The sequence below is a fragment of the Mesoplodon densirostris genome, chromosome X (assembly GCF_025265405.1).
Source record: "Mesoplodon densirostris isolate mMesDen1 chromosome X, mMesDen1 primary haplotype, whole genome shotgun sequence".
Taxonomy (NCBI): domain Eukaryota; kingdom Metazoa; phylum Chordata; class Mammalia; order Artiodactyla; family Ziphiidae; genus Mesoplodon; species Mesoplodon densirostris.
The window spans coordinates 45,850,735-45,865,339 of record NC_082681.1 but is presented as its reverse complement, the minus strand read 5'-3'; positions in this window follow the sequence as shown (position 1 = coordinate 45,865,339).

The window sequence follows — 14,605 nt, the reverse complement described above, 5'->3', positions numbered from 1 at the left end:
CAGCTTTCTTTTGGTTTCCATTTGCATGGAATATCTTTTTCCATCCCCTTACTTTCAGTCTGTATGTGTCTCTAGGTCTGAAGTGGGTCTCTTGTAGACAGCATATATATGGGTCTTGTTTTTGTATCCATTCAGCCAGTCTGTGTCTTTTGGTGGGAGCATTTAGTCCATTTACATTTAAGGTAATTATTGATATGTATGTTCCTATTCCCATTTTCTTAATTGTTTTGGGTTCGTTATTGTAGTTCTTTTCCTTCTGTTGTGTTTCTTGCCTAGAGAAGTTCCTTTAGCATTTGTTGTAAAGCTGGTTTGGTGGTGCTGAATTCTCTCAGCTTTTGCTTGTCTGTAAACATTTTAATTTCTCCATCAAATCTGAATGAGATCCTTGCTGGGTAGAGTAATCTTGGTTGCAGGTTTTTCTCCTTCATCACTTTAATTATGTCCTGCCACTCCCTTCTGGCTTGTAGAGTTTCTGCTGAGAGATCAGCTGTTATCCTGATGGGGATTCCCTTGTGTGTTATTTGTTGTTTTTGCCTTGCTGCTTTTAATATGATTTCTTTGTGTTTAATTTTTGACAGTTTGATTAATATGTGTCTTGGTGTATTTCTCCTTGGATTTATTCTGTATGGGACTCTCTGTGCCTCCTGGACTTGATTAACTATTTCCTTTCCCATATTAGGGAAGTTTTCAACTATAATCTCTTCAAATATTTTCTCAGTCCCTTTCTTTTTCTCTTCTTCTTCTGGAACCCCTATAATTCGAATGTTGGTGCGTTTAATGTTGTCCCACAGGTCTCTGAGACTGTCCTCTGTTCTTTTCATTCTTTTTTCTTTATTTTGCTGTGCAGCAGTTATTTCCACTATTTTATCTTCCACCTCACTTATCCGTTCTTCTGCCTCAGTTATTCTGCTATTGATCCCATCTAGAGTATTTTTTATTTCATTTATTGTGTTTTTAATCGATGCTTGATTCATCTTTAGTTCTTCTAGGTCCTTGTTAACTGTTTCTTGCATTTTGTCTATTCTATTTCCAAGATTTTGGATCATCTTTACCATCATTATTCTGAATTCTTTTTCAGGTAGACTGCCTATTACCTCTTCATTTGTTAGGTCTGGTGGGTTTTTATCTTGCTCCTTCTCCTGCTGTGTGTTTTTCTGTCTTCTCATTTTGCTTGTTACTGTGTTTGGGGTCTCCTTTTTGCAGGCTGCAGGTTTGTAGTTCCCGTTGTTTTTGGTGTCTGTCCCCAGTGGCTAAGGTTGGTTTAGTGGGTTGTGTAGGCTTCTTGGTGGAGGGGACTACTGCCTGTGTTCTGGTGAATGAGGCTGGATCTTGTCTTTCTGGTGGGCAGGTCCACGTCTGGTGGTGTGTTTTGGGGTGTCTGCGGACTTTTGATGATTTTAGGCCACCTCTCTGCTAATGGGTGGTGTTGTGTTCCTGTCTTGCTAGTTGTTTGGCATAGGGTGTCCAGCACTGTAGCTTGCTGGTCGTTGCGTGAAGCTGGGTGCTGGTGTTGAGATGGAGATCTCTGGAGGATTTTCGCCGTTTGATATTATGTGGACCTGGGAGGTCTCTTGTGGACCAGTGTCCTGAAGTTGGCTCTCCCACCTCAGAGGCACAGCACTGACTCCTGGTTCCTCAATTTGGGATGATTTGTTGTCTATTCATGTATTCCGCAGATGCAGGGTACATCAAGTTGATTGTGGAGCTTTAATCCGCTGCTTCTGAGGCTGCTGGGAGAGGTTTCCCTTTCTCTTCTTTGTTCTCACAGCTCCTGGGTCCCAGCTTTGGATTTGGCCCCGCCTCTGTGTGTAGGTCGCCGGAGGGCGTCTGTTCTTCGCTCAGACAGGACAGGGTTAAAGGAGCAGCCTCTTCGGGGGCTCTGGCTCACTCAGGCCCGGCGGGAGGGAGGGGCACGGAGTGCGGGGCGAGCCTGCAGCGGCAGAGGTCGGCGTGACGTTGCACCAGCCCGAGGCACGCCCTGCGTTCTCTCAGGGAAGCCGCCCCTGGATCCCGGGACCCCGGCAGTGGCAGGCTGCACAGGCTCCCAGAAGGGCGGTGTGGACAGTGACCTGCGCTCGCACACAGGCTTCTTGGCGGCGGCAGCAGCAGCCCCAGCGTCCCACGCCCGTCTCTGGGCTCCACACTTTCAGCCGCGACTCACGCCCATCTCTGGAGCTCCTTTACGCGGCGCTCTTAATCTTCTGCCCATTCTTAATTGCATTTTTTTTGCTCTTGAGTTGCAGGGGTTCTTTATATATTTTAGATATTAACCCCTTGTCAGATATATGATTCACAAATATTTTCTCTCATTCAGTAGGTTGCCTTTTCATTTTGTTAATGGTTTCCTTTGCTGTGCAGAAGCTTTTCAGTTTTATGTAGTCCCACTTGGTTTTGTTTGTTTGTTTGCTTTTGTTGCTTTTACTTTTGATGTCAGATTCAAAATTATCACCAAGACCTATGTGAAGTAGCTTACCATCTATGTTTCTTCTACTTTATGGTTGCCAGTCTTAAATTTAAGTCTTTAATATGGCTTGACTTATTTTTTGTGTATGGTGTGAGATAATGGTCCAGTTTCATTCTTTTGCATGTGACTATACAGTTTTCACAATACTATTTATTGAAGAGACTGTCTTCTCCCCATTGTATAGCCTTGGCTCCTTTGTTGTAGATTAATTGACCATTTATATGTGGGTTTATTTCTGAGTGCTCTATTCTGTTCCATTGATATCTATGTGTCTGTTTTTCCGTCAGTACCATACAGTTTTGATTTCTACAGCCTTATAATATACTTTGAAATCTAGGAGCATGATGCCTCCACCTCTTTTCTTCTTTCTCAAGATTGATTTGACTATTTGAGGTCTTACAGTTCCATACAAATTTTAGGATGGTTTGTTCTATTTCTATGAAAAATGCCATTGGAATTTTGATAGGGATTGCATTAAATTGGTAGATTGCTTTGGGTAGTATAAACATGTTAACAATATTAATTTTTCTAATCCATGTGCATGGCATAGATTTTCATTTATTTGTGTCTTCTACAATTTCTTTGATTAAGTTCTTGTAGCTTTCATTATTAGGTCTTTCACCTCTTTGGTTAAATTTATTCCTAGGTATTTTATTCTTTTTGGTGCAATTGTAAATGGGATTGTTTTCTTAATTTCTCTTTCTGATAGTTTGTTATTAGTGAATAGAAACACAACATATTTTGTATATTGATTTTGTATCCTGCAAATTTGCTAAATTCTTGTATTAGTTCTAGCAGTTTTTTAATGGAGTCTTTTGTTTTTTCTACATATAACATCTTATCATGTGCAAATAGTGACAGTTTTACTTCTTTCTTTCCAATTTGGATGTCTATTTCTTTTTGTTGCTTAGTTGCTCTTGCTAGGACTTCCAATACTATGTTGAATAAAAGTGGTGAGGGGGGCATCCTTGTCTTGTTTCTGCTCTTGGAGGAAAAGCTTTCAGCTCTTTACCATTGAGTATGATGTTAGCTGTGGGATTGTCATATGTGGCCCTTTACTATGTTGAGGTACATTCCCTCTATACTCAATTTGTTGAGATTTTTATCATAAATGGGTGTTTAATTTTGTCAAATGTTTTTTCTGCATTTATTGAGATGATCTTCTATTGAGAGGATCACCTACTGAGATGATGTTTATCCTTCATTTTGTTAATGTGATGTACTGCATTGATTGATTTACAGATGTTGAACCATCCTTGTATCCCTGGAATAAATCCCACTTGATTATGGTGTATTATCCTTTTAATATCTTTATTGTTGAGTTTGGATTGCTACTATTTTGTTGAGGATTTTTGCCTCTATGCTCATCAGAGATTTAGGCCTATAATTTTCTTTACTTGTGATATCCTTGCCTAGTTATGTCAGAGTAATGCTGACTTTGTAAAATGAGTTTGGAAGAGTTCCCTCCTCTTTAGGAGTTTGAGAAGAATTGTTCTTAATTCTTTTTTTAAATGTTTGGTAGAATTTATCAGTGCAGACTGGAATTTTGTTTCTTGGAAAGTTTTTGATTATTGATTCAATCCCCTTACTAGTAATATGTCCAGATTTTCTATTTCTTCATGATTTAGTCTTTGGTAGGTTGTATGCTTCTAAGAATTTATTCATTTCTTCTAGGTTATCAGATTTGTTGATGTATAGTAAGCTCTTACCATCCTTTGTATTTCTGTAGTATCAGTTGTAACATCCCCTCTTTCTTTTCTGATTTTATTTATCTGAATCTTTTCTCTTTTTTTCTCAGTGAGTCTAAATAAAAGTTTGTCAATTTTGTTTATTTCTCCAAAGACCCAGCTCTTAATTTCATTGATCTTCTCTATTGTCTTTTTAGTCTCTATTTCATTTATTTCCGCTTGATTTTTGTTATTCTCCTCCCTCTACTGACTTTGGGCTTATTTGTTCTTCTTTTAATAGTTCCTTTAGGTTTAAAGTTAGGTTGTTTATTTGACATTTTTCTTGTTTCTTGAGATAGGCATTTATTGTTATTAACTTCCCTCTTAGAACTGCTTTTGCTGCATCCACTAAATTTCAATTCATTGTATTTCCATTTTTGTTTGTGTTGATGTATTCTTAAATTTTTTCTTTGATTTCTTCTTTTACTTGGTACTTCTTATATTTTCCATCTCTTTGTGGAAGTTCACACTCTGTTCATCCATTCTTCTCCTGAGTTTGGTGAACATCTTTACTTTTACTTTACCATTACCTTTAACTCTTTATCAGGTTTAAATTACTTGTCTTCATTTCATTAAGATTTTTTTTCTGAGATTTCATCTTTTCTCATTCAGAACATATTCCCCTGTTTCTTCATTCTGCTTGACCTTCTGTGTTGGTTTCCATGCATTAGATGAACCAGGCACCTCTCCCAGCCTTGAAGTAGTGGCCTTAGGTAGGAGATGAACCTTGTCATTCAACCCTTCCATAGTTCTTGGTTATCTCTCAACCCTTTGTGATTGTCCAAGCAGCCTATTATAATTTTAATAGCTCCAAGTAGTTGAGGGTGTGCTAAGACCTTCAACATCCCAAAGGGGAGGATCTCATTCAGCTCCTAGATTCAGGCTGATTGAAATCCAGACCTTCAGGCAGCAGCTTTTAAAGTATGCATGTATACACAGTCTGGTGGGATTACAAGCGTATGCCCTTCTAGCCACCAAATCCAGGCCATTTGCAGGTGTCCCCTGGGCAGCAGTTTCAGAAGCTGGGTCTCCAGATAAGTATATAAGCTCTTTTATGGGAGATACTGGCAAGCTTTAGTAAGGCAGAGGGAGAGCACAAAGATGGCATCCACTGTCCTACATTCCCTGAGAGCAGTTCCATAGGCTCCTTGGTATGAGCCAAACCTGAAGCCTTCCCCTCAGGCCAATGCTCTGGGACAAGCAAATAAGCCTCTTTCACAGAAAGACTGGGGGTGTATTTCAGTCCATTGTTTCTGCAGTGTTATCAGGGTGTTAGCTTGTAAAGAAATATCTCTCTGATTGTTACAGTCCCAAGGGACCCAGGAACACAAACTTCTCTGGTCACCAAACACAGGCAGTCAAGGAGCACACCCTCAGCAGCAGCCACAAAAATCAGGGCCCCAGACATGTATAAGAGTGCCCCTCTGGGAGATACTGTTGCTCCTGAGCACAGCAGAGGGAGAGTGTAAAGATAGCACCCACCCTCTGAGGTCTGTGGAAAGGATTACAGTCATGCCTTAGATGTGTGCTTAATTATAAGCTTGCCCCTCAGTCTGCATCTATGATGATTAGCTAATAGGCTTCTTTCATAGAGACTGAGCTCCTGGATCTGCTGTCTCTTGCTGTGCCCTTGGGACGGTAACTATTTAATAACTATTTTTCTGTTGGTTAAAATTCTGTGGGACCCACAAACATAAGCCCCACTGGTCACCAGAGGCAGGCCATGTAGAGGTGTCCCCTAGTGGCAGTTGCAAGAATCTGGGCACCAGGCAAGGGTATAAACTCCTTCCTGGGAGATAACAATGAGCTGTAGTGAGGCAGAGGGAGAGTGCAAAGATTGCATCCATTAGTCTCTGTTCCCTGAAATCACTTCTTAGGGCACCAGATGTGTGTTAAACCAGAAGCCTGCCCCTCAGGCCAAAGTTCCTGGACAAGCAAATAGGCCTCTTTCATATAAATACCAGGGTGTGTTTCAGTCTACTGTCTGTGCAATGCCTTGGGGGTGGTAGACTGCCAAGAACTGTCTCTTTGATTGATACAGTTCCATGGTACCCAGGAACACAATTTCTCTTGGCCTCCAGAACCAGAAAATCAAGGGGCATACCCTGGGTGGTAGCTGCAAAAATCAGGGCACCAGATTTGTGTAAAAGCTCCCCTCCCTGAGATACTGGTGCTTCAGAGCATGGCAGAGGGAGAGTGTGAAAATGGTGCCCACCAGCAGTAATGAGGCAGAGGGGAAGCATAAAGATGGTTCCCACCAGAAATAAAAATAAATAAATAAAAGGAGAGTACCTCCTGGCTAGAGTAAGGAAGAGGGAGAGTACAAAGATGGCGCCCAATAGTCTGCTCCCAGAGAGTATTCCAGCAGGCTCTTAGATATGTGTGTTAAATTAGATGCCTGCCCCTAAGGCCAATACTTTAATACACAAACCTCTTTCACTTAGCCTCTAAGTGCAATTGGCTACCTCTGAGCTAGGCCCTAGTGTGGGTGAGCCCAAGCACACAAGCCCTTTTAGAGCCATTTTTCATATTGCTACAGTCTTATAGATCTCATGGTTGTGAGCTCAGCTGGTTTTCAAAGCTAGATGTTTTGGGGGTTCACCCCTCAGGTGCAGGTCTTAAAAGTTTGGGTGCCCAATGCGGTGTTCAAATCCTTTGCTACTCAGGGAGAAGCTCTAGGTTTTGAGTTCCATCCCAATTGTGGGTCACCATGCTAGGGGTGGGTTTAATAGGAAGATTGTGTCCCAGTCTCTTCTACCCACTTCTGTGAGGTTTTGTTTTTTTCTTGTTTGCTTGATGTGTAGTCATTGCTCAGCCAGCCTTTAGGTTTCCTTCAGAGGAAATTGTTCTATATAGCTATAGACTCAATGTGTCCATGTGAGAGAGTGAGTTCAGGATCTTCCTATATAGCCATCTTGAACCAGAATCTGACCTCTCAGCTTTCAAATACAAATAAGACTGGGATCAAGCCAATGTCCCTATGTTACCAGGGGACCAGAGTTCCTGTGCAAAGGTTAAAATTCAAAAGAGAGGTGAAAAAATTAAACTCCTTGGCTTTCTAAGTATCATTTCATAGGTTACTGTGCTCCACACAATCACAGGTACCAAGATGAGGGAAAAGTAGATAATACCCTCTGATTTGGAGTCTAAATCCACAGCCACTAATACCCTTACCTAAGCTTGACTATGGCAGGGTCCCTTAGAGCTCCTACAAATCACTATTTTTATGCTTCCCACAACTTACTGTGTTATTGGTATTGACATATTGTCCACACACATCTCTGCTAGCTTTTACCCTCAGGCCCTGATGGGAATTGCTACAATTAGGGCCATTATAGTGGGACATATGGAAAACCATAAATCTATGTGACTCATAGGTTATAGCTAATGGCTTGTAAATTTGATCTGGCCACTTGCAAGCCTCAAACTGGCCTATAAAACAAGGCCCCTTGGAGGGCAGATATATTTAAATAAAAATCAGTTTTGCTCCTAATAAACTTTTTGTTACCCATACAGATGCTCACTAGAAAGACCTCTAATAATGGTGAAGGAAAACATAATCAATGAGTAGACTGTGATTGTCCGCTAAATGCTGAGACTGAAGTGTCTTCTACGCTAAAGCAGGTAAATTTGTGATAGCTTGCCCCTGAGATCCACCAAAGATAGCCCATAGAAATTCAGATACAATCCTAGACTTGGTCTACATACATGCACTGCCAGTGCCATTAGAAAATACTGAAACAACACAGAAAACCTACTACACATGTCAAACCCTGGCCAAAGCTTAAAACACTGCCCAACATTCCCCAAGCCATGGGCCAGGACGTTCTTAACAGTTTAATCACATTGAGCCTCTGGTCACATCTGGAGGGGTTCACTGGATCCTAACTGGTGCAGACATTTTCTGTGGGGTTTGGCCTAGTCATTTATATGTATTTCACTGACTTGGTCACGTTATCCTGGACCTACAAAACAACATTTGTTTCCTGTTCAGGTTTCCTGAACACATTGCATCTAATAATGGCTTCAGATTTGTGATCCAAAGTACACATCAGTGGACCCAATCATGGGATATATGATACAATCTCCAAGCTTCATATCATGCCCAAGCCACAGAGGTAATTGGAAAATTTAAGGGATAATTAAAGGACAAGCTTAAGCAGCTGACAAGATGGGACAAAATAATTCCAGCTTGGACTACATATCTCAAGTGAGTAGTCTGGGGTATCAACACAATAATTCCCCCAAAAAATCCCTTATGCCATATGTTTGACCACACTGTCTACCTCCTTCCTTCAACTGTGTACCCTTCTTTTATAGTATTGACACTTTGGTCTCTGTAGTAGACCCTGAAAGGGCCTTCCATATCCTTTTATCTTTTTCTAAAGACCCAAATAGATGGGAAATCAAAATAGCAATTAAACATTTACTGGTTTATTATAAAGGATACAACTCAGGAATAGTGAATTGGAAGAAATGCATAAGCCAAGGTATGGGGTAGTTGCATACAGTTTCCATGCCCTCTCCAGGCATGCCACCTTCCCAGCACTTTGATGTGTTTACCAACCTAGAGGCTTCCTACATCCTGTTGTTTAGGGATTTTTAATGGGGATTTAATTACATGGGCATGATTGATCAAATCATTTGCCATTGGTGATTGAAATCAATCTCCAACACTTCTCCCCTCCCTAGAGATTAGTACATGGGGCTGAAAGTTCTAAACCTCTAATAATGGCTTGGTCTTTCTGGCAACCAACCCCAATCCTGAAGCTATCTAGGGTACAGCCAAGAGTCACCTCATTAGCATAAACTCAGGTATGGTTTAAAGGTTAAAGGGGCTTGTTATGAATAACAAAAGAAGTTTCTATCACCCCTATGATTCAGAAAATTCCAAGCGTTTTAGGAACTCTGTGTTAGGAACTGGGGACAAAGACCAAGTATATATTTTCCATTATACCACACTTGTGCAAATTGCTTGTCCCTTCAGGACTTGCTCAAGCCAAATCTTCCACTTCCCAGCTATACCACTATCATGTGTTAATGAAATGCTATTGTTCACCCCCAACTTTATGGTTTAATGGGTTAAGCAACATTCAGTTCATCAATGGGCATTTCAGGTTACATGAATGTTTGGTGGCCCACCGTCAAATATTTGTTTGTTCTAGAGTTCAAGATCAAAAAATAAGCTGCTCTTAACAGGACAGTGATGGGGCTTCCCTGGTGGTGCAGTGGTTGAGAGTCCGCCTGCCGATGCAGGGGACGCGGGTTCGTGCCCCGGTCCAGGAGGATCCCGCGTGCCATGGGGAGGCTGGGCCCATGAGCCATGGCCGCTGAGCCTGCGCGTCCGGAGCCCGTGCTCCACAATGGGAGAGGCAACAGCAGTGAGAGGCCCGTGTACCACTGAAAAAAAAAAAAAAAAAGGACAGTGATGAAGGAAAATCTTCTCAGTGGCCAAGACTTCAAGCAGTGCACCAGATTGCTCATTTTCCCTGAAAGCAAACATGAACAGAATTATGCATCTACCCTAATTCATGGACGATGGTTAATGGTTGGCCTGAATGATTGGGAACATGGAAAGGACATGAATAGAAAACAAGTGATAGGAGGTCTGTGTGTAACTCTCTGCAAATGACCATGGAGCATGAAGATATTTCTGTCCCATGCAAGTCTTCACTGAAGAGCAATATTAGCAGAGTAGAAATTTTAATAATCAGGTGGATAAGATGATGCAATCTGTGGATGTCAATCAGCGACTTTCCCCAGATATTCCTGTCCTTGCCAGATGAGATCATGAAGAAAGTGGCTATGCCAAATGAGACAAAGTTTATGCATGGGCTCAGAAATGAGGACCTCCACTCAACAAGTTCAATGTGACCACAACAACAGCAGATACCAACACTGAGTTTCAAGTAAGGCACTATACCTCAGGGGAACTAGCAAGCTATCTGCTTTTACCTTGATTACATTGGACCACATACATTATAGAAAGGGCATTGCTTTATTCTCACAGGAATAGACATTGACACTAAATGTGGCTTTGCCTTCTTTTCCCAAAATGCTTTTGCCAAAACTACTATACATGGACGTACAGACTTCCCTATCTACCATCATGATACCCTACATAGCATCACTTCTGACAAAAAAAATCTCGTTCCACACCAAACTAAATGTGGCAATGGGTTGATATTCATGAAACTCACTGGTCTGACCATGTTTCCCATCACCTTGAAACAGCTGGCTTAATAGAGAGTGAAAAGGCCTTTTGAACTCAGTTACAGTGCCAGCTAGATGACAACACCTTTTAGGGTAGGACAATGTCCTCTGTGATGTGGCATATGCTCTAAATCAGCATCCAAAATGTGGTGCTGTTTCTCCCATAGCCTGGATTCACAGGTTGGGGAATCAAGGAGTGAAAATGAGTGTGGATCCTCTCATTACTCCCCTACTAATCCACTAGCACAATTCTTTCTTCCTGTCCCTGTGAACTAGGCTCTCCAGATTCAAATGGATGAGTGCTTCCACTGAGGGGTACAATGGTTCCACTGAACTTGTAGTTGAGATTGTCACCTAGGCCACCTTGGGTTACTCATGCCACTGAATGAACAGGAAAAGAGAGGAGTTAAAGTACTGGTTGGGGTGGTAGATCCTGACTATCAAGAAGAAATGGTATTGTCACACAGAATGGGGGGTTGTAATGCAGGAGTTTCCCAGGGATGCCTCTTACTACTCCTATACCTAAGCAGGACCCTGTGAGACCTTCCCAGGACAGATTTCCCCCCATGTCCTTTGCCTGCCTCTTGTCTGTAGAAAACTTTAGCCTCCTAGGTCTTCCCTGAGTTCCAGTCAAGCAAGACAAAATAACAATACTTTAGCCATTAAACAAAGTCAAGGACCTTTAGTTCCTCCTCAAGGTCTATAGATATTATTCTGATCCAAGTCATTTGAGCTGTTTTGAAGATACTGAAAGCCCCCCACCAGGTGGAAGAAGTTAACTGCATGCTGCCCACAAGTAAATATACCTCAGACTGGTTAGAACCAGAAGGTTGATAATGTGGACTCCCAATTACCTCACCACCAACCAATCAGAAGAATGTCCACAAGCTGATCACACACCCCACAACCCCCCCACCCCAATCACTCACCCTGCCTTTAGAAACCTTTCCCTGAAAGCTGTAGGGGAGTTCACACTTTTTGAGAACTAGCTACCTGGACTCCTTGCTTGGTGCCTGGCAATAAATGCCACACTGTCCTTCACCACAACCTCGGGTCAGTAGATTGGCTTTATTGCATGTGGGCACGCAGACTCAAGTTTGGTTCATTAACACTCCTATGTCCTGTGAACAAAATCAATGGAAAACTATAGCAGCCCATACAAACAGAACTGCTAATGGTCCAGACCCTCCAGAAAGGAAAAATTGGGTCATTCCACCAGACAAGGAAACTCACCCAGCTAAGGGACTTGCTGACAGCAATGAGACTACGGAATGGGTAGTAGAAGAAGGTAGGTGAAATCCTCAGTTATGATCACCAGACCAGTTGCAAACCCCAGGGCTGTAACAGTCATGAGTATTTCTTCCTTATTTTTATATCAATATATCTGTCTTTATATTAACCATTTTTCTTCTACCTTCCTTTCCCCTTATTCCTTCCTATTTATATAACATGTGCTACTTATGGTTAATTTTTGGTTTGGTGTACAAGTGACCAGATGTCAAAGTGGTCTGAGAGGAAAAGTGAACATCACCCAAGATCCCAAGATGGATAAAGGGGATTGTATCTTCTTTTATGAAGAGAGTTAGCATGTTCTGATTTTTACATGGGAGAGTCGCATCATGATAGGCTGAAGCATGGCTTTGCTCTTTCCTTTGGTTGAATTGTGTATGGGTGCCAAGCTGACAAGGGCTGGACTGTGAAAGCACTGTTCTGTGTCAACTTGGCTCAGCCAAACTACATTTCCCAGAATTGTTTTCTTTGCATGTTACAAGTTAGAGTTTGTCACCATAAAATTGTGCCTAAAATCTGGAAAGCTGAAATGAAACAGTAGCCATGTTTTATTGTTGGAAGGATGATACAGGTCAGGTACCATGTTGTAGATCACAAAATTTCTTGTACATCTGCTGGTTCCACTTGTTGATAATGGCAGTGATCAGGCTCACAACTCCAGCCTCCAGGGTCATATTCCTCTAGCTTCTATCATTTCTGGGCCAAGTTGAAGACGGACTTTGTGTCAAGAGTTGCACTTCTCTTGCAGATCATACATGGCAGCAAATTTTTAAACTTGATGTTAGACAAATTCTGACATGGGGGCCAATGAAAGAAAGGAATGATACAGGTTCCATCTTATTTGCATGTTTCAATTTTTACCTGCATTTCCCCAGTTCATATTTATTCTTCCTTCGCAGCCATGTGTCTTGTGAGTTGAGGATCAGCACCAGATGTGAAGGTAACAGCTGAACCAAAATTGTTTTACCAGTTCCTACAGTAACGTAAAGTCAAATCTCCATTATATTTTCCTTCCTCCAGAGAGAAAAAGTCAAGGACACTCTGAGAGGACAAGGGCACTGTGAAGGGGCAAAGCAAAAACTGTCCTACCAAGTCAGGTGTCTGATGCCTTGCTTTTGGTGCCTACCTTAAATCCTTCCTCCTCCTTTCTTGAGAAAAGCCCACCCACTGTGACCCCTCCTGATTCTTTCAGCTACACAGTTAGTAGTAAATGTATTATGTGTAATGATACTTTATAGATCCAATTCACATTCAGTCTTTTCTCCAAGCCAGGCTTTGAGCCTCTCATTTTGGGGGACTGTGACACCTCTTTCTCAGTCCCTGGCAATGTTTTTGGTCAAAGGTGGAGGGAGAGTGGTAGAGATAGCTTAGTCTGGTCCTTTCAGATTCCCTTAACTCGGGTCACTGACTTTCTCTGTCTGGCTAATTAACCTTCAGATGCCATGTTGCCCCCTAAGCTGGATAGAAAAAGCAATCTTCTTTAGATGCAGATTAGACATTAGGAAATTTTGGATGGAGACTTGACTCTGCCATTAATTTGCATGACCTTCAGCAAGCCAATTAGGTGCTCTGGGACATTGATTTTCTCTGTGTCTGCTTAGTTACTTTGCTACATTCCCTTCAAATTTAAATCAGTGTTTTTTGGCAATGCCATGTTCCATTCTTGAGGTTAGACCAGAGACAAAATTAACTACCATATTATCCAGCTATCCTTCTTCTGGGTACTTATCCAAAGAATATGAAAACACTAATTTGAAAAGACATATGTACCCCCTTGTCCATGGCAGCATTATTTACAATAGCCAAGATATGGTAACAACCTTAGTGACAATCAATAGATGAATAGATAAAGAAGATGTGATATATATCTTCTTTATATATATATATATATATATGTATGTATTACTCAGCCATTTAAAAAATGAAATTTTGCCATTTGCAACAACATGGATTCACCTTGTGGGTATTATGCTAAGTGAAATAAGTCAGACAGAGAAAGACATATATGATTTCGCTCATTACTGGAATGTAAAAAACAAACAAACAAACAAACATAATAAATGAACAAACCAAAGCAACCCAAACAAACACCTAGATACAGAAAACAGAGTAGTGGTCACCAGAGGGTAACCACTGTGGAGGAGGGCAAAATGGGTAACAAAACTCAGGTCCAGCTGCTCACTGCTCAAAAGCCAATACTCAAGAGGGAAGATTGGAGGAAAGGAATGTTTGCTTTATTCCAGAGGCTGGCAGTTGGGGGAGAAGGCAGACTCATGTCCAAAGGCCAACTCTCTCCTGACAATCAGTGAGGAATAGCTTTTAAGGGGGAGTTTCAGGGTTTATAGGCAGAGGGAGGGATGCATGCAGAAACAGCACAGTCAGCTCTGACAGTCGTCTTGAAATTGGTCATGCAGTGGTCTAATCAGTGTCATCTTGATTGTCTTAAATACAGTTAATCTTTGGTTCCAGGGTGGGTTTTTCCCATTTCCTTGAGGCCAGTTCTCAGAATTATGGTAGCTTATGTCATGGCTACAGTCTGGTCATCATGTAGTTAACTTCTTCCACCTGGTGGGGGATTAAGTATCTATAAAACAGTTCAAAGGATATGGCTCAGAATATTATCTATAGCCCTTGAGAAGGAACTAAAGGTCATTGACTATGTTAATGACTAAACTATTATTATTTAGTCTTGTTGGACCATTTTCTTTTGTTTCTGCATTTTCTCACTTTTCAGATTAAACTTATTTTTTGGCTAAAGTTTTTTTTCACCAACAAAAGGCAGGCAGAGGACATGGTTGGGGTGGGGGAGGGGGTCTGTCCTGGGAAGGCTCCATAGGGTCCTGCTCTGTTTCAATATGGTGATGGATGGAAAGTAAATTTTTGGTGCTGAGCATGCTGTTGTGTATTCAGA